Source organism: Canis lupus, chromosome 2 (genome assembly GCF_048164855.1).
Source record: "Canis lupus baileyi chromosome 2, mCanLup2.hap1, whole genome shotgun sequence".
Classification (NCBI taxonomy): domain Eukaryota; kingdom Metazoa; phylum Chordata; class Mammalia; order Carnivora; family Canidae; genus Canis; species Canis lupus.
Window position 1 is genome coordinate 18,321,260 of NC_132839.1, and position 27,128 is coordinate 18,348,387.

At 37.1% G+C, this 27,128-nt stretch overlaps 1 long non-coding RNA gene across 12 annotated transcripts in view; it reads right to left on the minus strand.

Moving 5' to 3' along the window:
• Window positions 1-27,128, minus strand: part of LOC140613213 (uncharacterized) — a 541,366-nt gene that overhangs the window by 64,459 nt on the left and 449,779 nt on the right. For 11 of the 12 annotated variants that reach the window (XR_012014428.1, XR_012014406.1, XR_012014395.1 and 8 more), the window contains 3 exons: window positions 24,777-24,812; window positions 8,142-8,202; window positions 7,553-7,663 (listed from right to left, as the gene is read on the minus strand). This is a non-coding gene — a long non-coding RNA (uncharacterized lncRNA). The remainder of the gene's footprint in view (window positions 1-7,552; window positions 7,664-8,141; window positions 8,203-24,776; window positions 24,813-27,128) is intronic. The other variant, XR_012014394.1, reaches the window with a different exon arrangement.

Here is a 27,128-nt window from a genome sequence, read left to right on the forward strand (position 1 = left end):
TCAGGATTTTCTCTTTATCTTTGGAATTTGCAAGTTTCACTATTAAATGTCAAGGTGTTGAACAGTTTTTATGGAATTTGGGGGGGACCTCTCTATCTCCTGGATCTGAATGTTTGTTTCCCTCCCCAAATTAGGGAAGTTCTCAGCTATGATTTGTTCAAATATGTTTTCTGGCCTCTGTCCCTCTCGGCGTTCTCTGGAATTCCAATTATATGTAGATTTTTCCTTCTGAGGCTATCATTTATTTCCCTTAACCTTTCCTATGGTCTTTTACTTGTTGTTCTCTTTTGTCCTCAGCTTCCTTCCTTGCCATCAACTTGTCTTCTATGTCACTCACTCTTTCTTCTACCTCATTAACCCTCATCATTAGGACCTCCAGTTTGGATTGCATCTCATTCAATTGATTTTTAATTTCAGCCTGATTAGATCTAAATCTGCAGTCATGAAGTCTCTTGATTCCTTTATGTTTTCTTCCAGAGCAACCAGTAGCTTTATAATTGTGCTTCTGAATTGGCTTTCTGACATTGAATTGTAATCCATATTCCATAATTCTGTGGCAGAGAGTACTGTTTCTGATTCTTTCTTTTGTGGTGCATTCTTCCTTCTAGTCATTTTGCTCAGTGCAGAGTAGCTGTATGAGCGACCTAAGTCAAGAATATCAACCACGACCTAAGTAAATTTCACCCTAGATGATTCTCACAAGGTCAGAGACCAGAAATTGAAAATGAAGATCAGAATGAAATAAAACAATAGGACCACTAAAGTGAAAAACAAATTTTAAAACAAAGTAGTAAAAAATAAAAGGCCAAGAATCCCAAAGAAGAAGAAAAAAAAAAAAGAAAGAAAGAAAGAAAGAAAGAAAGAAAGAAAGAAAGAAAGAAAAGAGAAAAAAGCAAAAGTAAAGAGAAAAAAAAGAGAAGAAAAAAAGGGAGGTACTGGGAGTTGGTGGTGTTGATGAAGTTGTAGTGGAGGGAGAATATTGTCTACCTGAGGGGTCCTAGAGGGTGATCCTCTTGGTTCTGAGTATATTAAGTTCTGTATGTTAGAAGATGCTCGGTCCCAAATTTTATAAGCTAGAAATACTTGTAGAAAGCCCCAACATTGACCATCCAAACCTTAAATGAGATAACAGAGGGGGGCAGAATGGGAATGAGGAATTTCACAGAAGGAATCAGCATGGTATACCACTTGGTTCTGGGTGCATGCTGGTCGTGTTTTAGAAGGTATTAATGTCTGCCCTTGTGGAACAAAATTAGGCAGAGAAAACAAGAATCACAAAACAAAAAAACAAGGCAAAAAAAAATATCCCAAAATTAAGTTGAGTATGTTGAAGGGAATCTAGAAGTGGGAAATGTATCTAAGACCTATATTGGTAGAAATATGAAAGTCAAAAAGGAAGGAACTTAAATATGAAGAAGTGGTAAAATATTGTAGTTAAGGTGGGAAAAGAAAAAAAAGGAAATTTGCAGTCTGAAATAAAAATGAGTTGTACTGGAAAAAGGAAGAAAAAAAATAGGAGAGGTACCCTCTGGCTCTATATACTATTAATACCTCGACTTCCCCTGGAGCTTTCCAGCACTGCTTAGTCAAGAACTTGCTCTTCCCCTGTCCTTCCAGGAGGTCTCTGGGGGAGGGGCTGCTGTGCTGATGTTCAGGTGTGTGCACCTTGGGAGCTGCCCTGCACCTTGCCAGGTGCTGGCTCAGTGGGAGCTGTTGACTCTGTGAGGCCCCTGTCCCCTGGCGGCCCCACTCGTCCCAGGCACAGGGTGACACAGAAGGAACCACCCCACTGGCAGCGGCCAGATCCCCAGCTCTGGAGTCAGCTCCCGCAGTAATTCCCCACAGCTCTGGGTCAGCAGGGGCCTGGGTGCTCCAGGGGCGGCGGGGGCAGGGGGTGGGGGGCGCTGACCTGCACAGCTCAGGGCGGCAGGAGCGTCCTCGCTGTCTTGTGTCCTCCCCGCCTCCCCTACCTCCCCACTCCCGGGGCAGGAGGATCCTTGCCGTCTGTGCCCTCCTTGCCCCGCACCTTCCCTGCCTCCTGAGGCAGGAGGGTCCTCCCAGCCTCTGCCCTCCCTGTCCTCAGCCCACCCTGGGGGGAAGCTCAGGATCCCAGCTGCCCCCCACACACACCCCACCCCGTGCCCTGGGATCCAGGCCCTGTGCTGCTGAACCCCATCCAGTGCCTCCTTTCCCGGGAGATTGGGGATCAGCCTCCCCAAGGATCAGGGCTCAGCCCCCTCCACCCGGAGCCCCCCCTACCCCAGGGATCGGGGCTCAGCCCCCTCCGCCGGAGCCCCCCACTTCTCCCCGAGGCCCGGGGCCGCGCTCCAGCCCTTCACCGAGACCCCGCGGGGTGCGTGCGCTCCCCCCGGCGCCCTCCTCCCCTGGTGACCCCGGGACTGGAGGCGTCACCCCCTCCTGGGTCCCCCCATCTCCCCGCTGTGCACTTTCCCTCCGGGATGAATCCGGCGGATCGTTAAAGCCCCAGCATCTGGGGGGCTCTCCCGCCCGAGGCTCCCCCCGGCCCGGCTCCTCGGCCCGCCCCCTTGATTGTTTCATTTCTCCTTCTCCGTCCCCGACCTCGTCAGAGGCGAAGGCCCTTCTCACTGCAGCTCCCGGTTCTCTGCTCACCTCCCAGGTGGAGCTTGTGGGTGCTCAGGGGGGTGGAAAGTTGCCCCGGGAGCTGGTGGGGCAGTGGGCTGAGCTTGTCCCGCCTTCCTTTTTCTGCAAAAATTAATACATGCACCCAAAGCCTCAGATAAAATTCCAGAAGAAAATAACCCAAAAGTCTTCTACTCCAATAAAAGTAACGTTAAAGACTACTGATTACTTTGGAGTCCTTTCTACATGCTAGCGTGAGGACACATGATGTGCACCTTCCATCCCTCCAGCCTACTGAAAGCATGCTAAAATATCTGTAGAAGAATGAACTCTGACATTAAGGGCCAAAAATATAAATACTACCGCCTCAAGCTTCACCTGCCTTTGTCTGTGATATTCTCATTTATTTGCCTCATAGGTGGACTCCTCTTTTCTGTGTTTTTCTAATTTTTCAAATTTCCTTGTCTGCTCACCTGCCTCCACAAATCAAGCTGTTTGTTGGACACGTTTGTGTCCAGCAGGAGAAGGTAAAACTGAGGAGTATTTCTGGGGTCCAGATACTTCAGCGGTAATTCACAAGCAATTGCAGAAGCCAACTGGATGCTGTTTGCACTGAAAATTCATCAGCAGTGCCACCTACCTCCGAGTGAGAAGCATCCCTCTCTGTCTTTTTGTGTTACATTTCACCAAGGGCTATCCCACAGCAAGGGGGCCTAGCTACCAACGATTTGTAGCAGTTCTAAACCACAGAGAGATCCATCTCTCAAGAACCTACAAATGTCAAAGAGATGGTGGGTCATGATGAGCTGTGCTGTCAGCAAGATGCTCCCCTCTGAAGTATAGACCCTACTCCAAGGTTCACTCTGTCTACCTGACTCTTTCTATGGTGAGCCTGTTCTCTAGGCACACATGGCAATTTCCAGCCTTGTTTTCTTTTGGATAGCCCTAATATGCCTGACAATCTACCTTTTCAAACATAATTGTAAAGAAAGACACAGTCTAACTTTAACGTCTCACAGAAATGGTTCAAGTACATCTCAATCTCATTGGGATATATCCACTCACACACACACACACACACACACACACACACGTATTAAACTTCATAATTTACATATGATTTATCATTCTTCAAGGCAGATAATTAGCTTTCTAAGAAAACATACCAACAATATTTTGATCGTTGCTTTTTAAATTATCATTAATATTGTTGTTGTTGATTGTGATTAGGAAACCTGCTGAAGCCTGAAATAAAGTAACTAAGAGTTCTACCTACATTCTTATTTGAACACCATATTCTATTTTTCTTATTTGAACACCATAACATGTGACACATATAGTTTACTTATACCCAATTAATGGTGTTATCTTTGTGTATCTTTTTTTTTAATTTATTATACATTCTTAAAAAGTCTGGTAAGACCAAAAAGCTGATAACTCAAGAAACTGGCAACAAAGAGAGACAGAGAAGGAGAAAGAGGGAGAATAATCATTGAGAAAAACATATAGTCCATCATATTTATGAACATATGAAGAACTCTGGCAAATATGGAACAATTATGTTTTGGAAACATGTATATAGTCAGGCAAGCTAGGGAGAGCCCAGTGGAAATGGGGTTTATCTGTCAACTGTCTTTATGAGAAAGGGGGTAGATCTTCTAAAATGCATATACTTGGCAGCCATTTTGCAATTGTTCCCCAAAATTTAGAAGTCCTATCGATGAACTCAAGAGTAATGTTCAATCTCACGGTTTAGAGATTTTTTCCAAAAAGAAAGATTTCCAATTTTTGATGGTAAAAGTATTATAAATCTGATTACACATTTGCCATCATTTACTCAATCATATGTGAATTGCACTGCCCTGATCATTCAGTATACCTAAAATAAATAATACACCATCCTCAACGTTGAACAATACTTTTTCCACATGTGCTATAAAACACACTCTTATTTACACCTGTTTGCCTATACTATGCAAAAATACAGTCCACTTTAAGAGAAGAAGTTTAAGAGATGGTTTTAAGTGTTCACTTTCCATCTTCCATCAAAGTATTCTAAAGGTGTTGCCCTATTAGTATTTTTATAACCCAACAGCCGAAAAGTAAGCTCTTATATCTGCCCAGTTAATAAGGCTCTACAGAAATATATACTATTTCCCCCAATACAATCACAAAAACATATTTATGCAGCGCCGCATTTTAAACCGCCCACGATTGATTTCTCCACAGGGCTTGCTTGTCACAGCGCTTTGTTACCGTACCCACTACAGTACAGTATATCAGACAACTTTGCCTTGCATTGTCAATTAGAGAAAAAAAATAATAATAACCAAAGTAGTTTGCCTTCCAAATTCTTAGCTGCCCCAATGCTGAAAGCCAATGATGTGTAGAAAAGAAAAACCCTCATAACTCCTTGCCTGATAAATGAGTAGGGAGAGTTTGACAGATCAGAACGAGATGAAGCAGCCTAAAACATTTGGCACAATGTGCGTCTGGCATACAGAGACTGCCTGTCAAATGCCTATGACTCCATACAGCAGCTAGGGACCCTATGGAGCAGCAGATGGGCCATTAAGGTAGTATTAATGTAGATGCCATCAGTTTTCAGTTCTGACTGGGACATACTCTTTAGAACTATGAGCAGCTGCTGCCATTTATTGTGACAGCTTCCTGCTAACTTTTGCCAACTGGCACAATCTGACTCTTTGTACCTGAGCTATTAAATGTGTGACTTCCACCATTTTATTCCTCCAGAGAACGCTTTTAATAATCCTCTAAAGAAGGAATGAAGCATTTATCACCAAAGTGAATATACATACCATGCCGTTCTATTGTACCAGACTCCTGCCCAGTGTACTTTATAGACCTTATATTAATACATTCTTATTAAAACTAAGCATAGATCTTTTCATATATATGGAAATGCTAAATTGAAAATGATCACTCATACTTAAGCCTAAATCTTTCATGTAATATTGATGCACTTAACTATTAAGTAACTGGAACCTTTTATCTTTTGAAATATTATTTCCCCGATGAGCAAATGTTTCAAAAAGTCACGTGAAATGCAGTAGTAATAAATTAACAAACCAAAAGTAAGTGATTTCATGGCTCTCTAAATATAGGTAAATATTTTCATCTCCAAACGTTCAGACACACCTGGTGGTTTGCTAAATATGTGTACAGAAATTTTAGGTGTATGAATAGATTTAAAAGCTCTATATCTGAATAATGTCCTTACTAGAGATCATGAAGAATGCACTACAAACGATGGTAATTGTGTATTTATCACCTGCAGAATAATTTCCACAGAATATGCAACCAAACTATTGGCAGAAGCAGTACTCTGCTGCCTTCTTTTCATCCAGCTAGACTTCTAGGGATACATTGCATCATTTTTTATTATGTCGAACAAGAAAGCTCACAGTACAGCACAGCATACGGTTTGTCAGACAATAAAAACTGCAGCAAGTCATTATAAAAATGGCTGGCAGACATATTCATTATGCTGAGCTAACGTCTTTTCTGCATCAAATATCTCTACAATCTGACCAATAATCTATGTATGAGATTTCTAAACATATCTTACCCTCTCAATACTATATTTCATCGGAAGGTCTGTCTGTGCATTTATCCGTGCGTGCACACACACACAAACACACACACACACACCCCAATACACAAATAGTAGATCTTAAGGCCATTAAAATTCCAAAGTTCACTTCCTGTAATAATGAGCATACATCTACCAGAATGCATAATAGAGGAAAGTTGCAGAGCTTTTGACATTGATCACACAGCATTTGAGATGCTTTTATGATACACGAAAGAAAAAGTGTAGAAATAATGTTTAAGATGTCCCATGTTACATGTAAAGGAAACATGTGAAATAACGATGGTGCGAATAGACTAAAGAATAGTAAATAGCATCTCGACGTCAAGGCACTCTCAGTGACTCCCACGAATACATCCATGAACCAATCTATGACATTTGTCAGAATTTTAGAAGCTCCTTTTTAGTATCTGTGTGCACGTATGTGTGTGTGGATTTATAGGTGTTGACTTGCCTTTGCATATTATTTCTAAAGGAATTGCAAGGTCTTTACTTTCAGGAAACTCCAAAGAATGAACCATGATAACATGGAAATGGACCTAAAGAACGTGAGTGTGATTTTCAAGAATGCAAATGCAGGGATCCCTGGGTGGCGCAGCGGTTTGGCGCCTGCCTTTGGCCCGGGGCGCGATCCTGGAGACCCGGGATCGAATCCCACGTCGGGCTCCCGGTGCATGGAGCCTGCTTCTCCCTCTGCCTGTGTCTCTGCCGCTCTCTCTCTCTCTCTCTCTGTGACTATCATAAGTAAATAAAAATTAAAAAAAAAACCCTAAAAGAAAAAAAAGAATGCAAACGCAAACACACACATTCACACACAAAACAAAAACACCACACTAAAATTATTATGTTAAAACCTAACTATAAGAGCCTAACTATAAGAGACATGCTAAAATTTTGATTTATTAGTTAATTCTAGTAGTTATGTTGATCTATTTTAATTACATGGTTTATTATGGTTGTTATTGTTGTTTTAACATTTCAGCCTTCACATAGTATTATTCACATTATTCACACTTCACATAGTATTCTTTTTCACTTCACCAAAGAGCACTGAAATCATAATACCATATGAACTTGTTTTGAAGGTTTAAATAGTAGTGGTCATAAGTGAATTTTTTTTACAGTAGCTATCTCATACAAAGCTAAGTTAACAAAAAGGAATCGTCAAAAATCGGCAAAATCTAAAATGATTTTTGAAACTTCTCCAGTGCTTACTTTGACTTGGTATCAAATTAAAGATGCCATTCTATTGCCACTCTGATGTCATTTTGAAAATAACCTAATAATGCACCTGAAAAAATTTAATGTAAAAACATGAGCATTGTTCACATGTAGCACCTGTAGCAGTGTTTCCTTGGAAGAGCATTTACTTGGGCTTCCTCAAGGAAGGAGGACTGTCTTTCTTCATGGGCAAACCAAGGTCCAAGAGATGAAACTTCCAGAGTGTCTCTATTGGACAAAAACAAATAAATCCATTTAAAAAAAAAAGAGTCTGGAGATCAATTCTTTTTAGAGGAATTGAGAGTTTTACAATACCATGCTACTATATAGTAAATCTAGAACTGATACCTGAGAATTATAGTACACATACATTTGCAAAGACACTGAATTCAAAAAGAGCTACACAAAGTTGACATTATTAGTCTTACTTTATCGAGTGGTGATTTTGTATTTTTAAAGATGTGTTTTAGATATGTTATTTTCAAGGAAAAATCTAAGTAAAATATTCTTACGAAAACCAAAGGACAGAAACTTTTCTCTTCCAATAAGTTATTAAATAGTTACTTATAAAATATAATTCTAAATAATACAATGGTGTCTTGATAAGAAATATTAGTTTTGTGACCAGGGCTAGAAAGTATGCCGGCTTTTTTCGAGACTCATGATTTAAAGTGTTTACTGAAGAGCTTAGAATAAGGAACTTTACCTTTCAGCATCTATCTGCAGGGATAGTTTTGTAAAGCTCTGCAGCATCCTGTGCAGTAGTGCTGTAAAATCAATGAATATATGTAATGTCAAGGATATTTATCTATTATGTTTTTCAAACACAGAGGTAGTGAAAATGTTTTACTAAAAATCTATGCACAGAATCTACAATCTTCAAACCTCGGAGGCATCTTCCCGTAGAGGAACCACTTGTATTTCTAATCTGGTTCAAACTGCTATTGTCACTATTATTTCCATAGAAATATTTCACTGAACTATGAAAAGCATGTAAAGAGGTAAAATCTAAAAGCCCTAAAGAGAGAATATACTTGAAGATTTATCATTTTTAATAAAAATAAATGAATCTCTATTGTGACTTTTTTAAAGTTAGCAGAGAAGGACTGGAAATCAATAGTCTTGAAATAAATGAAATCAGCCCCTCTTATGTTTTTGTTTTATAATCTACAGGAACAGGAAAACTCCATTGCCCATCCTAAATGTTGGTAATACATTAAGATCATGTGGTATTTGAATATAACATGTGACACCCTAAGGGTCAATAATATTTCAAGGACCAAAATTATAAAATATATCCACAACCCTACTCAATCCACACATAGGTACTGTTGGTTTTTTTTAACTGCCAAAAGATACTTTTTTAAAAAAACTGCATCTTTTTATCAGTGTGCATATTTTATAAATTTCACAAGTATATCAATTTCTTCCGTGATTCAGTTAAAGTAAACAGAAATAATTAGAATGGTGACAACTGAATTATTAGAAATTTATTTAGCAAGAACAGTACACTCTAAGTACAAAAGGTTCCATGGGTAGTGAGTTCTCAGAAAATTAATAATGTTACAATGGTTGTTTTTTTCTTTGCCTTTTAACCTTCACAGAAATAGTTTTTCTAGAAAAATGTTATTAAAAACGTACAAGAACCTTAGGTTAAAGACAAATTACACTCATATGCATGTCTTTACTTAGCTCTTCACTCTTTTCTGATAAGGACAAAAGTAAAAAAAAAAATCTCAAATACCAACAAAAGAATTTAAGTTATGATATTATTTTCCCTCAAATTCAACAACTGAACTGGACTTTGAGTGGTTCTCCTTCTTCACAACAACCACCGGGCATATGTAAGCACAAATACAGAAAAGGGGAATAAAATTTGAGATTTGCCCCAATCGTCTTTCACCAAATTCTTTCCCCACTTTTTCAAAATTCTGCTTATATCATACTTTCCCTTGAAATCTTTACAAAACCTCTTAATTAGTCTTCATTCAATTTACAACTCAATCATGTAGAGAAAAAAATTCCTTACTTAGCCTAGGACCACACTAGTCTTCCTCCAAATCCCAAGTTTGTGGTTATCAGGAAAAATAAGCAAGCAGCCACAAAATTAAAAGGCTGTATAAATACAAAGAACAAATTGATGGTTGCCATTGTGGTGCAGGTGGGGAGATGAGCAAAATGGGTGAAGCTGAATGGGAGATACATGCCTCCAGTCACGTATTGAGTAAGTCACAGGAATAAAAAGCACCACATAGGGAATACAGTCAATGACACTGTAATAGAAACATATGGTGACAGATACAGCTACACCTGTGGTGAGCACAGCACAATGGATAAACTTGTGGAATCACTATGTTATACACTGGAAACTAATGTAACATTGTGTGTCAACTATACTTAAATAAAATAAGTTAGTTAAAAAATAAAAGGTGTTATTTAAAAAAAAGAAATATGGAAGCCCTGGTGGCTCAGCAGTTTAGCGCCACCTTCAGCCCAGGGCGAGACCGGGGATCAAGTCTCAGGTCAGGCTCTCTGCATGGAGCCTGCTTCTCCCCTATCTCTGCCTCTCTCTCAATCTCTCTCTCTCTCTCTCCGTCTCTCTCTCTCTCTCTCATACATAAAAACTTTAAAAAAATAAAAAATAAAAAGAAATAAAAAGTCTGATTTTTTAAAATATATTTTATTTATTTTATTCATGAGAGACACAGAGAGGCAGAGACATTGGCAGAGGGAAAAGCAGGCTCCCAGTGGAGAGTCTGTTATAGGACTCAATCCTGGGACTCCAGGAATACGCCCTGAGCCGAAGGCAGATGCTCAATGACTGAGCTATCCAGGCGCCCCAAAAAGGGCTGATTTTTAAAGCCTAAACTAAGTAATGATTTAAATTGCCTGTTTAAGAAGTATTTATTGCCTGGAATTAGAGTTCTCAGTTTCTCAGCCTCTCAATTCCATGTTTTTCTTTGTAAGATGAAGTCCAGATGCAGCAAAAGAGTCTGGGACCTAATGGAAGAAGAGAAGGATTGGACACTTAGGGGAAAAGTCCCCCCACACCTCCAGGCCCTAAAATTATATAAGTGCTGCCTTCCCAGCAGCCTCTTCTAGAAGAGGAGGATTCTGATGGTGTAATCTAATCTGACCTCTTAGTCTCCTTCCAAAGGGACAACATTCACGTACTATTGGGCTTCATCTAGGCTCATGCTGGTGGTACAAGAATTCTTTCATTTAATCTTGGACAATCTAATCTGTAGTGATCCCACAGCAAAGTCCTTCTGGTGATCCCCTGTATTAGTCAGGTTTCTCCTGTGATAATGTTGCATATAAAAGTCCTCTCCCACATTTCAGTGTCCTACGAAAACAAACATTTATTTTTCTTGCTCAGAGGTTCATGGTTCATGGTTTGGTGCAGTTGGCTCTGCTTTAGGTTACAGACCTGGTTCAGATTTTTTTCATGGTTTTTCTTTGTCTTTTGAGAATTAGTCGCTATCAGAGTAGGATCCTTCCATGATGGATAGCAGAAGAGCAAGAGGGGCTAACCGAAACAAGCAATGCTTATTAAGACAGGGGCCCCTGAGGTGGTTCAACTGGTTGAGCATCTGACTTGGTTTTGGCTCAGGTCGTAATCTCCAAGTCCTGGAATCCAATCCCACATAGGGCTCTGTGATTGACAGGGAATCTCCTCGAGGATTCTCTCTAGGATTCTCCCTCCCTCCCTCTTTGCCCCTCTTCTTGCTCTCCCTCTCTCTTTCTCTCTCAAATAAATAAATACATTTTTTAAAAATTCTGGATCATAAATAACCCATTGTCACTTCTTCCCAGAGTCCACTGGCTAAAAATCATATGGCCAAGGCAAAATCATTGGAGTGTGGGTGTGCATAATCCATATACTAGTGTCAGAAGCACTGACAATTTAGATCACAGAAAGCAAATACATACTTCTATGACAGTAGCTAGTGAGATAATATGGAGAACAATTCAATTCACCATACCTCCTCTGGAAAACTCTCAAGGCTGATTGTCATCTGGTTCTTGGTCTTATCTCTGTTCCACTAGCTAAGCTCAGGTCTTCTTGTTTACCTGGCCAACAGCTGCTATGTTGATGTTACTCAGCCCCTGCCCTCTCCACACATCCATTGAACACTACTTTCTTCCTCTCTAAATCTGAGACAAGACACATTTTGACTGATTCTATTTTCTTTTTGTTTGTTCACAGTTTCTAATAATGCCACACTCGACTTTTTCTTTGTTACACCAAATTCCCGGGAAACACTAAATGGTAGACAGGATATTTTTTTTTATATATTAGTAGAACTCCATGACACAGATCCTAAGGATCAAATATTACATTAAAAAATGAGAGAATTTAGAAAATTTTCCCTCAAGACAATTGCCTTGATTGCAGAGCTAGTGACTGGATCTGTAATCCTATTTTTAAATATCAGAAGCTAAATATCTACTAAGTTTTTCTCATTACATTTCCTTATAGCACATACTTATCTGGACAATTGATGGCCAGGGAGAAGGTTGTGTTTTCTAGGAAGCAAAAGATTAAAAAAGCACATTAAATTTTCATATTGACATTATATTTATGTAGAAGGTTAATTTTCCTTTTAGTTTTCAAGTGTCAACTCCTTGAGCATAGAATAATTGTACAGAGGTTTTCTCCATGGAAATAATTAGAATAATAATTAGAGAGAAAAACCATTAAATGATATAAGTAAGACAATAAAAATTATTGTTTGGAAGTTGATTGCTGGTAAAGAAATAGTGTTGCAATAGCACTTTCACCCTAATGCTATAATGAGGTATACAAGAAGAATAAGGATTAGAGTGGAGAGAAATGATTCTAGGAGCCCAGCAAAGCCAATAAGGAGGGAAGAACAGAATCATCATGCTCAGAGAAGATGTATTTTAAAAACTGAAAAAAAAAACACTTAATCTATATTTATTACGATACATTTACATATATTTTTAAAGAGATAGGATAGTGGAAATACACTATTTGATACTGCAATGTTGAATACATGTCATTAGACATTTGTCCAAACCCACAGAATGTACACCACCAAGAAAGAATGCTAATGTAAACTATGGAATTGGGGCAATAACAATATATTGATGTAGGTTCAGCAATTGTACCAAATGTAGCACTCTCTTCTAAAAAATAAAAAGTCTTAGAGAGAGAGAGAAGTAAAAAATACATACATATATACATACATACATACATACATACATACATACATACATAAAAATCAGCCCTACTCATCAGTCCAAGAATCTATAAATGATAGGTTGTGTTTTGCATTCCTCAACATTAAAAAATTCAGGCCTGTTTTGAAGGGAGATGATTATGAAGAGATCTTATAGAACACATCCAATTTCTTGGTTATAAAAAGTATTATTCTGGGAAGCATTACCAGAAGAGAACAGCCTGATCTGGTTTATGACAATATGCATGAGTAAAGTCCAAGGTAATGTTGTTAGGAGAATGATTTTTTTAGAGTTTATTTCATTTCAGAGAGGATGAGAGAGAGCATGCATGAGTGGGTGGAGGGGCTGAGGGAGAAGGAGAGGGAGAGAGGCAGACTCCACACTGAGCATAGAGCCCAGTGTAGGGTTCAATCCCAGGCCCTTGAGATCATGACCTGAGATAAAAATCAAGAGTCACACACCTAACTGACTGAGGTACCCAGGCACCTCCAGGGGGAGAATACTTTTTTAAAATACACCTGCTGGAATATCCAAAACATTTCATTTTGTTCCCTTCTAATTGGTAGGACTTAATTTTATTCAGAATATTGGTATTGTAACTCAGTCTACTTTCATTTCTACTTCTATTGAAGGTTAGAGTTTAATATGTATACTGTGTATAATGTGATGCCGGTAATAATTTACCAATGTTTATTGATGACAATTATCTTTCATTATAATGATCAATACAAAAGAAAGTATTGTAAATTAGGTATATATATTACTGATTTTCCCAACACAGAATTAAATTTCTTATACTTTTTATCCAATGCTCTCCTTTTAGAGGCAAGGAGACAGCAGTATTTCCAACAGACCACAGGCCATCCCATCATACCTGTGATATGCTTGCTGGCAAAAGATATTTCCTCAAATAAGCAACACATTTTGTTTTTAAAAAGGATTACTTTGAAATACTCAAAAATACATGTGACATTAAAATATGAGTATAATTTAAATTTGTTTTATATTTTAAATGAATCCAAGTATTTTTCAAAAGTTATTTTTAATACTTCAAAAGTCTTTTTGGCACTTAGTTCATACTGGTGACATTTAATTATAGATAAAAAAATGTTCTGTAAAAAAAAGACAAAAACATATGTACAAAGACAGCAATCTATTTTAAAATCTTTTATTTTTGTTGCTTTTTTCCCCAATAATTAAAATGTTACTCTTACCTCTGATATCTATTTGAGTGGTGTATGCTCCGAAAAATTCTTCAGAATTATAGCCGGCAAAAACAACCGGATGCATATCTCTAGAAAGTGATGTCTTTAATAACAGATTTGTTCTCCGTGGAGAAAAGTTTCCTAAATTCTAGGATTTTTTTTCTCTCCTCCAGCTTGTGAACTCTTAATACATACTGGAAATTTATTCTAGACCCCTTTTGGTTTTACTGGGGTTATATCACTCATCTGCCAATTCACTAATAAAGAAAAAAATCCTGCCTTATTGAGCACTTGTTATATGCTAGATACTCTGTCAAATGCTTAACATGGATGGCTCATCTATTTTAATTCTTATAAAGGCCTTATGAATAGGAAACCAAAAAAGTAGAGAGACTGATTATGTTACAAGAGATTCAGTAAATTATTATACCATTTGAACTGTATTCTTTAAAAATGCCTTGGTGTTGTTTAAAAGCCAACGTGACAGTGGTGAAGAAGTGGAAATGTCAGGAGGGAGGAAAGAGGAAAGGCACTAAAAAGATGAGAATGCTAGTGTCAGAAAGTATCCGAAAAGGAATGTGGCCTTTGTGGGGAAGATTTTCTGCCTGCCTACTGCTCGAGAACATTGAGTGGTATTGCTCACAGATAGGAATTTCAACAGTGTTATCTAGATGTCCTTCCATAAAGGCATTACATATTTTATGCATAATATGCTTTCTCCATTTTGTAACATGTGTGTGTGATAAGAAAGTAAAAGACCACAATATTTTCACTCTCCTCATCAGAAGTTCAATGAGATAGAATTGTACTATTGATGGAAACGCAGGGCGTCCACACTGCTTTAAGTCAAAAACAAAATATGGAATTTGGGCTTATATATGTCAAAACCCCATCCATCCTCATGCCCTTTCAGACAGTAGTAAAGTTTCTCAAAATCTAAAATAACAAAGTGATACCAAAATCCGACAAAATTTTACATACAAAAGTATTTAGTATATTTTTATACAGAACAGTATATATATATACATATATATACATATATGAAAAGTACACATACATAAAGATATTTTAGAGTCTTAAGGAATTTACATGGAATCATATAACATTATATAAAAAGCATAAGATTAATATTGTATAAAAATTGAGAAGGTTATGATTACATAAAACAGAAACATAAGATAAGGGACCTCATCCTACATCTTTGAGGGGTTATCTCTAAGTAATGGGATTGTGTTTGTTATTTTCTCCTGTATTTTTCTGTTTACTTATTTTTTGTATTTTCAACAATGAGAAGTTGCTACCTTTGTTTTCAAAAGTTACACTTAAAATTATAAAAAAAAATTATCTTGCTGTCCCGTGTACCCTTTATGAAACTAGACAATTTTTTGAATAAAAGCAAAATAATTCACCATTTTAAGAGGTTAGATCTTTTAGAATTTTTTTCACAAATTAATTGCTAATGTCAATGATACTTTTGCAGATTGGATTCTACTTTTTTGGGGGGGGATTCTACTTTAACAAATTTCAAAATCATTTAATAAAAATAAATCTTAGTAATTGACTTTATTTAACACACAGGAAATGACTTATTTGGAAGAGTATTAGAGAAGAATAAATATTATTGGAATATACTTAAGTATTTATCGTAAGTCAAAGAATATTTTAGGTACACTTCAAAAGTCTACCAAAAATGTATAATAATACATGTCTGAGACCTAGCTTTACTAAGTGCTCTTTTTTACCATTATAGAAAAGTCCACTAGAAGACTTTTGGCTGATTTTGAATACTGGATACTTCTTAAACCTTGAGTCTTAAGAAAGGAGTCTGTGAAGTACCAGGTTTTGAAGTTGAATGTTGGACTTATGTTGCCTTATCTTTATACAGTGTGTTATGTTTTCAGTGATCTTCTACATTCAATTTCTACTATATTTACACTGCTACTTTGAGGTATATAGGCCAAATAGTAAATACAATTTGAAGAGTCTTGTGGCTTCCCCATAGCCCATTGGCCCAAATCTATGAACAGAGGCCAGATCTTATAGTCCTGTGTCTTTTTAATACAATGTCCTTTTTCCTTCTAAAGGTAGTTCTAATAACCAGGTAGGATAGGAATGCTGGGCAATAGGATCTCATTGCACAAATCAAATTATGCTAGATAAGTGACCTTCTTTGTCTAAACAGGGGGCAGAAGATTAAGACTGGAATTTATATGCATATGAACTTGTCAGTTGACTATTTCCTTCTAGTTCCTATCTCAGATCATATGGTACTCATCTGCTATTATAGTGCAAGATGCCTAGAATGTGTCCCTCAATTGTTTCTAGAGTGCAGAAATTAATAATTTTCTTGTCATTAGACAGCTATAAAAAAAAAAAAACATTAACAAACATTTTGCCTCAGAACTCTCAATCAACTTTTTACTCAGCCACTTTCAACATTCGGATTCATTAAGATAGTCTAAAAGGAGTGGGCAGGGTACCGTGTGTTCTGAAATCTGTTCCTGGCTGGATGGAAAATGCATATTGTATTCATAAAGAAGGATGCTCAGGTTATTTTAGTCAGAGTAGCCAGTCTCCTTCCAGCTGTGAAATAACAGGTTTAAGTTTTGTTTTGTTTGTGACCATTAAAACATTTCAATGAAATAACCATCACAAATGTTGTTGAGTAAAGTAAAGTGAGCCACTGACAAAGCAGACACAAAACAATGTTGCTTTTGAAGCTTGCTGACAAGTAGGAGATGTCAGTCTTTGTAAGTATAGGACTTCATGGATCAGTTAATAAATTTCCAAATGCTTATGACTCCAGTGATTAGGCATTAGGGCTAATTACTCTAAGTATTTTTTCTTCAAGACCTACTTCCTACTTTTAGTCATTCAAATGAAACAATTAGACTCACCAAGAGAAATGGATAATGTCTTTTCAAACCATATTTCCCATAACACTTGGTTTCCTGCAGCAAATCATTAAATAGTCAACAGATGCAATGAGTTTTCAGTCTAAACTTCAAGCAATTATTTTGAAGGGCAAAAGTGGCTTTTTTCCCCTTTAGTACCAAATATCTTCTCCTGCCCCCAATTAAACAGACAGGTTATTAAAGAAATTGCTTTACTTCTATGCAACTTGCATACTACTTTCCATTTCAACATACTTGAGAGTCGATATCAAATGCCATGAAAGGTCTTGGGGCAAGGAAGAGAAGAGATTTAAAGTTCACTTTGTGAAAAGGAAATGACTGATTGTTGATATATGCTGTAAAGGAACCATTCCTGTTAATAGGGTGAGCACTTAACAATTATATCACCTAGGAAACTATATGCTCCAGAGTTGACAAATTATTGGGAGCCCCCTTCCCCCAACTGCCTTTTGTTTCAGCCCCAAAATATAAAGCAAGTATACTTTAGTGACATGATTTTTTTTCTGGCACCTTTCCATAGCCAATTCCATTCATGCAGAAAAAGGATGAAATTCCATCATTCGAGCATGACATCTCAAAATTCAAACTTAATGAGAGCTTTGGCAGCTTCTGTCGAAGGCAGACAGTGATTAACAAAACACTTCAGAGTACAAGGCACAGCAGTGCTCAAAGAAAACAGTGATGATCTCCACTTAATTGTAGAAAAGCCCAAAGCATCTGCCAGCCGAGGAGAGCTGGAGCCATAAGGAGCTATTGCTCAGATAGGCTGTCATCTCCAGAGATCAACAACCATATGCTCAGCTCAAGCACAAACTCCAAAGAAGTTAATTTTCTGACAAAATACAGGGATAAATATGACATTCAAACAAGTGTGCTCACCCATCCTGAACACACGTTCATCTGCACGCATCAGATTTATGCATCGTTTAAACACAAGCAAATATAATTTGTTTGGAACACAAACATTGCTGCATGAGTACAGGTATAATTAATCTTTGTCTGCTCCACAGGTTCTTGTGTTCTACTGGTTAACCACGCTTTCAACAAACTTTTGATGAATGGAAAAGTCACTTGTTGCTTCATACCTAAACATATACCACGTTCATTCAAGCTCTTGAAATTAATGCAAATTATTTAATTCAAGATGAAAAAAATAAACCATATTATAGCTATGATTTGAAGTATGTATTTATATGTGTGTACATACCTATGTATATACGTGTGTGTGTTATTTATACACATACACAGAGATCTATCTTCTTGTCTATCTGTCCATCCGTCCGTTTGTCTGTCTTTTTCTCTCTGAAAGCAAAGCTGAGATCTTGACCAAACGTTTCTGGGATATAGGCCTGCAAACAAAAGCCAAGTTTTCCACCTGAGAGGTAGACATTTCTCAGGATGAAGTCACCAGAAAAACTGCTTGTTGGTACCTGTGGTCATGATGTGTTCTCATTGAAAATAATACAAAGTAAAACACAAGAGAACAAGAAATAGATACTGAACATAAGAGCTGCAAAAAGTAAAAAGATAAGAGGTTGCATTCTAAAAATGAAAATATGGGGCAGCCCCAGTGGCTCAGGGGTTTGGTGCCACCTTTGGCCCAGGGCGTGATCCTGGAGACCCGGGATCGAGTCCCACGTCGGGGTCCCTGCATGGAGCCTGTTTCTCCCTCTGCCTGTGTCTCTGCCTCTCTCTCTCTCTCTCTCTCTGTGTCTCTCATGAATAAATAAATAAAAATAAATAAAAATGAAAATATAAAGAATAGAAAGAGAAATCCCCCACATTCTCCCATTATTTAGAAGTGGAGATTCCTCTTTGAGGTAATACCTCCTGGAAAAATGCAACATGTGGCATCAGATGGAATAGTGTCGGCAGACTATCAACTGTGCATGTCTTAAAAACAGGTGTTTGATTTAACATTTGCACACTAGCCAAACAGTAGTTAATGTTTCAGAGGTGAAAACTACAGTCCTTAAAGAAACTAAAGGGAAGCATCTGCTGGAAAAGTGCTTCAGTAGCAAACCTAAATCCTGTTTTTAAAAAACTTCTAATGTCCTTCACAAAAAAAGAATTCGATTTCTCTTTTGCCTGTGTCATCAGTATCTTCCAAGGTTTCACAAGAAAGCTTAAGCATTGGCTTATTTCTAGTTGTTGCCACTCTCCACATGTTGAGATTACAGTGGAAAATGTCACACTGTCACGTCTATGTATAAGCTTTGTCAGAGTCTGAGTTAACTTGCTCTCTTCTAAATTTGTAATTATGATATTGTCATGGGTTCATCATTTGGAAATATGTATTTTTAAATTTTCTTCAATTATAGAAGCATTTTGTTTATAATAGATAATTTGTAAAATACAGGCAAGTGCAAAGAGGAAAGGGCAAATCATCTTTAAAGCCATAATTAGTAAAAATTTAAAAAGCCCTCAAAATTAGTTAATTTTGATAAAATTTTCTTATATACATAATAGTCATACCACTGAACTCATATTAAAAAGTTTATTTTTTTATTTTCCCTCCTTATGCTGTACTCTCTATTTTATGCATATTCATATCACCATACGGATTTGAAAACATTCTTAAATTGCTGATTAACATTCCATTTCATAAATGGACTTATTTTACCATGATTTATTTAACCATACCCCTATTTGAAGCTTTTCTAATTTTTCACCATTATAAATAGCACTCTAATGAAATTAATTCTTAAATTATTTCAACTGGAGTTTCTAGATCAATTGATATGATTATTTTTAAGACTCTTGATATGTGTTACTAAATTTTCCTCAAGAATGTTAATATAAAACCTTACTGACTATACATGAAGATTACATTAAATGGCATCTTCATTAATAGGTATTAATGCAGGTAATATTTTAATTAAACCTATGATTTAATTAAAAAGTGTTTGCTATCTGGAGAACAAAGTAAAATAGGGACAAAGTTGATTAAAACACTTCCAAATTGGGGCATCTGGGCACCCAACTCTTGATTTCGGCTCAGGTCATGATCTCAGAGTCATGGGATCAGAACCTCAACCAGGTTCCATGCTCAGTGGTAAGTCTACTTGGTATTCTTTCTCTCTCTCTCTCTCTCTCTCTCTCTCCTAAATAAATAAATAAATAAATATTTAAAAATAAAGAAATGATTAGTTAAAAAATAAAACACTTCCAAATTAAGATGGTTTAGACAGAAGAAATATTCATTAGTAGATTTTAATTAGAAATCTGTAAGAAGGGTTACCTGGGTGGCTCAGTCATGATCTCAGGGTTCTAGGATCGAGACCCTTGTCTGGCTTCCTACTCAGTGGAGAAGGAAGTGTTTCTCCCTCTTCCTCTACTCTTTCCCTCCCCCTGCTCATGCTCTAATAAGTAAAATCTTTTTTTAAAAAAAACTATAAAAATATTCATAATTCATAATTATTCATAATTCATGTTACTTGTAATATTTATGTTATAGATTTGGGATAAAAATACACTTTTTAATCTACAAATGTGACAATGAGGGAAGTAAATGAAAGTTTATTCATGAAAAAAAAAAACAGAAAAGGTAATGCAAAATAGTCCAGAGACAATCTAGTAAAAGAAACAGTCTTGACCCCTAAGTATAGTTTATCTTTAGGTCAAAAATATATACTGATTTAGATTTTTATACACTCTTTCAAGTCTATATTCAAGCATACACATACCTCTCTCGAATAACTGCATGAACACTCTGAACCCTTGATCTTTTCCATCAAAGTTTGTAACATAAATGGCCAGAATCCTACTGCTTCTAGTTCCTCACTGTCCTCAGCCTACTTAGCTGATTTGACTTCCATGCCCACTATTTCACAGAAAACACCTTTCAAGGAAATCATTATTTTTCTTGTTGAATGTCTTTGGTTCATTTCTTGCTTTCTCTCTCTTTTCTTTGGATTTTCTTCTTGAAATCATTTTCTAATATACATTCTCCCCTCTCCATTTGTCCTTAGTCTTCCTTCCTCTAAAAAGACCTCTTCCCTTTCTCCATCTACAATCAAACTGTTTCTTTAAGAAATAAAATCAACATCTTCTGCAAACAGCTTTCTCTGATGGTTCCAACTCTAAAGAATTCATGGCACACGTTTGGCATTGATAACATATCACCCACTAGTACTGTTTTATGAATATGTCTTAAGTCTCACAATAAATTTTAAACTGGTTGACAGGAGAGTGCCTGCAGATCTTGTATTTATACATTTCTTTGCCTATTAATTTGTCCGTGTTAAAGTCATACTATTGATAGAGTCCAATTATTTTATGAGGCCTACATGACTCCAGTATCTCTGATAGTCTGTAATAAAAACTGTCTCCTCAGCAGCCGTTCTTCATCCTTTCCATGCCATGTGATACTTGTTCTATCATTCTGACATTGCTGTGAGCCTTCTCCTGTGAAGGCTCCTGTGAAACAATGAGTTTTAAAATTCTAACTTAGGGTCCAGAATATTGTAAATTCTCAGTACAGTGTTTCTGGAATCTCTTTCTTGCTTCTGTTCTCGGTCCTTATTATTCTATTCTCTGTGGAAAATTGCCATTTCTTGGCTTCCAAGTATCTGACTTATCTTCCTGTTTGTGGGAATCGCTCCCACATTGTGCTATACAGCCAGTTCTGTTCTAATGTAACATGTGTATTTGTGAAAATTGCCATGCTACGCAAAATTGTACAATAAAATCACCAGGCTTATGAGAAAAATAGAGCTGGGGCACAACTTCATCAGTGACACATTTTATCAAAAATTTTTTTGGTAATAAGTACATAAGACTTTTGAAAAAAAATAAAACTAAACACCACAGTAGCAGAATTTTACATATGTCAGATGGTTAAGAAATACATAAATACAGGATGCCTGGGTGGCTCAGCAGTTTGGCGCCTGCCTTTGGCCCAGGGCGTGATCCTGGAGTGCTGGGATCGAGTCCCACATCGGGCTCCCTGCATGGAGCCTGCTTCTCCCCCTGCCTGTGTCTCTGCTTCTCTCTCTGTATCTCTCAGGAATAAATAAATAAAATCTTTGAAAAAAGGAAATACATAAATACTGTAACAAATATGGTACTTTACCTTAGTAAACACCTGAGGTTTCCTTATGAGTGGTGGTAGGTAGTCAGTGTGAATTAATGTGAAGTGGTGGAAGAGTTATCTGAAGTGGGATCTAACACTGTTACATCAGATGTGGATGGGCGTGGTTTGTAGTGTGATTGTGGCAGGGTGGGTATGTTTTGTGCATACCTAAAGGGCCCAGTTGAGCTGAGTATAGTTTTCTGCAGTCTCCTAGTCTTTCTCACAATCATTATAATAGAGACATTGTGTCCCTATAATTGTCTCCCAATATATAAATTGAAATTTGTGTTTTCAAAGTGTTAGATCAGAACTGCATGCATATGCCACATTAAGATGTGCTTTCTATCCCAAATACTTGATGTCCTGCACACTGACAGCTTTGTGTGAAACTCAGAACAAGAACAGCATCTTCAAATGTTTCAGTTTCAAAACAAGTGGTTCTGTCATTAGGTCCTTATGAATGGGTGGGTCCATTGGCACTCTCCATACTGCAGGTGGGTTGGGCTGCTGTCTAAGACTTGTTACATACAAAAGAGAGTCATATCACTCTCATAGGGTTTATAGTAAAATTGTGTCTTCTCCTGAATATATCTGTTCTCTTTTTTAGAAATAGCTCTTGACTTTTTCCATACTTCACTGTCAAACAACAGCTAACCATGTGCCCTGACCTGCTCAGTGTTATTCAAAGCCATGAACTCCAGTATATTCAATATCCATTGATTGCCAAGTGAAAGTTTTGCCTATTGTAAAGAATAGGAGGGCCTGAATGCACAAGTAAATTGCAGGAAAATTTGCCTTGCACTCTGAACATGACAATTCCTGCCACGCTGTTACTGATCTCTCAGTCCCTAATTACAGACCCTAGGGGAATCTGTTGACTGAAGAAGGAGTTGACTGAAGAGGGAAAAACAAAATTTGTCTTAAAAGTGTACAATAGGCTGAGTCCAACCTGAATGTAGCCTAAAAAAAAATCCCCAAAGGATAGGAAAGAAAATCTAGGAGGTAGAAATGTATAAGACACTGCCCTCTTTGCCTGGAAGGAGTAATAGTCTGATGGAAAGTTTTATACAATACGTGGATAGTGGCTAAGGTTTGGTCAAGTAAGAAATTCAAAATACTTGAGGATTAATGACTGGTTTAGGCAAAGGTATCTAGGCAGATATCTTGAAATATTCTCAATGTGGTCTCGGTGTTTGTGTTCTTGAATGTTCACCTCCAAAATGGAAGAGGTTCCCAATAATCAGGCCAACAAGATACTCCTCTCTCTGAATGTCATTTAGCTCTTTTCACAGTGACCCCCTTAAAGCCAGTACTTTCACAGAAATAAACATATAATAAATAGCTCTCATGTCAAAATACTAGTATGGTGAATACAGAGGCTATATATGAGCTCAACTAAAAGGACTCTTTTTCACCCAAATTGATCTGGCTAGTACCACTCCCAAGTGTCAAGATTCCAACATGAGAGTTGAATCCGAAACCCTCAAATTTTGCCATAAAAGGCTAAAATCAATCACTTGATGGTTTGTTAAACTATTTCCATCATGAAGAAAGCAGAGAGTTTGCTCACTAGAAAAAAAAAAAAAATATATATATATATATATACTTTCTCTGGATTTGGATTTTTTTGTATCTACCATGTTTCTGCCAGAAAATCATCGGATTACTTACCAGATATCTCATTCATCATCATCAAGAAATTTGCTTTTAATTAAGGAAGTAGGTAAAGAAGTGATGCTTACAAGTCTCTCATCCTTACCATATACATTATAGAGAAATAGATGAGCTTACAGAATTGAAAGGTAATCTATTACATACTGAAGTGTCCGTAGGTACACAATGCCTTGAGCCATTGCACTGCTGTTCTACATGATGAAGTATTTGTTCTGAATCAGCAATAATATATGAAAAGATGGAGTTGCTATTTACTGAGATGGGAAAGACTGGAGGGAGTACAAAAGACATTCAGAATTTCTGTTTTGACACTTTGAATGTGTTTTCATTTTTTTTTAATTAAAGAAAAAAACTTTATCTGTACACTTTCATATTTTTTACTTTCTATTTTAATTTGCTATTTATTTTTAAATAATTTTTATTGAAGTATAATTAATTATATAATGTATTACTAGTTTCAATTGTACAATATTCTGATGCCACAATTCTAGATATCACTAATTTGAAGTGCCTATTTGATATCAACATGGAGACTTATGGGAGAAAGGTCTGGGAAGGATGTACTCATGTGAGAGTCATCAACAAGTAGATGGTGTTTAAAGCTGGGAGTCTAGATGACCTCGCCCAGGCAGTGAAAGTTGACAAAAATGAGAAGAGGTTCAGAGAGCTGATGGTTCTCCAGAAAGAGCCAAGGAGACAAAAAGGAGCAGCCGCTAAATAGAGCCACCAAAAGGATGCTGTCTTGAAACCTACCTGAAGAAACCATTTCAAGAAGAAGAGGATGATGTGTTATGTCAAAAAAACTGCTACAAAACAAGCTGTAAAGCAATCATTCCAGCATGCAACATGGATGTCACTAGTACTTGTGACAACAACTATTTCAGGGGATTGATAGGACCAAAAGCCTAATTAGAACAGATTCAAGACAGCTTGGGAGGAAATTTTTTTGATAATAAGTACATAAGACTTTTGAGGAATTTTACTGTAAAGGCAATGAGGATGGAAGTAAGGATAAATAATATCAGTTCCATGATAACCATGAGAAGGCAGCAGGCAAACACACATGCAAGTGCATCGACATATGTGGGAGCGTGTGCAAGCTCTTTTCTGAGTGTTACCTGCCTTTGCTTTCTCTGTGAGATGGGTAGCAAGGTTGTCAGCAGAGCATGATGATATGGAGCTGCATAAGAAGTTTGAGCAGAGAAAAGAAAATAAGAACTCGTGGTCTAGGACAGGGGAAGAGCACGCAACTTCAGTTCACTCACCTTGTATGGATGATTTTTCTCCAGTCTCTTTCAGCTCTTTATGCAAGGCATGGAATGGGTGGAGAGTTATTGGGGAAAAAAAAAAAAAAAAAAACAGGTGAGAATTCGCTAAGCCACTAAAGACTTAGGGAGAGTGAAGCAATGGGAAAGGTGTTCAGAGGGTGAGAGAACAATGCCCCTGTGATCTAAGCCAGGAGAAGAGGAAGTAAGGAAACTATTGATCCCGTCCTGTGGGAAGCACTTAAATTCCTTAGCTTCTGCTCTATTCCTCTGGGCTTCTAACAAATACAAGTTCTTACAGTCATTTAAATGACATTTGTATATCTTGAAAAGTAAAAAGAGCATGATCAGGATAATGACACAATAATAAATATAATCACTGATTACTTTCTACTTTTAGAAAGAGTCATTTATTCTCTTTCTGATCCATGGAGAGAAACACAAATTAGGTATGGGCTTAACTGTGGGGTAAAACATTTTTCTGAGATAACAGAGGACAAATCCTGAGCTTTGGAATCACATAGAACTGGGTTTGAATTCCGGCCTAGCTACTCCTATGGTTTATGTTACCAGAGCAGGAAAACAAACCTGTCTCAACCTGAGTTTTTCCATCTTTAAAATGAAGATAATACCTTCCAAGTAGCTTTACAGTGAATGTTAAACAAGATAATATTTTATATTACTTGTACATTGTGGGTCAGTTTATTTCTACAATGTAGTTACTTTTCTCCACTGTCAATTGATAGGCCTAAATTGTGTTAGCTGAAATGCTAGTTTCCCTGGGTACTGTGTAATAAAGTGATTTCATGGTCAAATACATTTTAAAACGCTATGTCAAGCAAGGGTAAACAGTTTTCTTAATTGTAGCACTTCTCAAAGGGTTTGCTATGTTAAGATGCTTTTGAAATTTGAGAGAGGGTTAAAAACACGCATAGTGTCCCACACATATTTGACAGGAGAATTCATTTTTTCCAAATATTTAAACGGCCTACTATTTCACAAGATATGTGCTACTGGGAGAAACTGTTTTAGATATTTCTCTGCCTAGATTTCTACTCTGAGAAGTCATTTGAGGATAGCTAAACTCCAAATACTCTGTTTGGCAGATCCAATGGCATTTTCAAAGGCCATGTCATACTTTCAAAGATCTAGCATAGTTCTTTTTCAGGGGGAAAATTCTACAGCCTCTTGAGAAATCAAATTAGGAGCCTAATTTTGGGGAGGGGATTAATTTTAAGAATAGTTGTCTTTTTTTTTTTCAGATTGATTGATTGATTTGAATAAGAAAGAGACAGCAGAGGGGCAGAGGGAGAGGGAGAAGCAGACTCCCCACTGAGCAGGGAGCCCAATGCAAGGCTTCATCTCAGGACCATCAAATCATGACCTGAACCAAAGACAGACACTTAGCCCACTGAACCACCCAGGTGCCCCAAGAAGAGTTTCTTATATATAGCTAAATCCTCTGTATTCCAAGTCAGTCAACTGACCTCTTACTCAACATAATTTTGTTACAATAAGTATTTTGTCACAACCTCTTCATGTCTTCATTTTGTTGCTAGCTCAGCAAGTTTTCATATAATACAATCTTCTTAACTATTTTTTAAATAATAAATCTAAGCAAATAGTTTGTGCTCATATCCTACACAGAGGAAAGAAGTCAGATAGCAACTGGATATATAGCTGTTGATCTTCTAAAAATCCCCAGGCAAGAAATATATAGACCTATATTGGCAGGAGAACAAAGTACCTGGTCTTTTTTCATCAAAATAATGGCACTCATTAAGCAAGCACATGACAAGACTTTATTTTTAAGAACTGAAAGCCATTTCTTTCTTTTTTCCTCCTAGGATTCACGTTACTGTGCTAGTAAGGACCAGAGAGCTACTTTTTCTGTGTCTCCCTGATCTTTTACACAGTTAACCAAGAAGTGAACAAATAGCAAATAAAAGATCATCAGTCTTTTACATAATCATTTTTTCCTGGGACTGCACACACATCTGTGGTCTGCCTTAACCACTGAGAATTGACATTTCCTATATCCTCGGGTTAGTGTGACATTAACTGCTGCATCACATTCTGCTAGTATCTCTTTCCCTTATTATTTTTATGCATTTTATGCTATTTTTAAAGTCATGCTGCTGAACATGTCATGACTGAATATGAGTGAATCCAAATATCAGACCTTTTAATATGAATACAAATGTCAGAATGCAGGCAAGCCCTTGTTGGTTGAATTTGATAACAGAGAACACATCCCATGTCCAGCTAATGCTAGAATGTCATCTCAGCCCAGTGTTCTTATAAAAGTACAAGCATAATGGCACTGACAAATTTTAAATGAGTTCAGAAAAA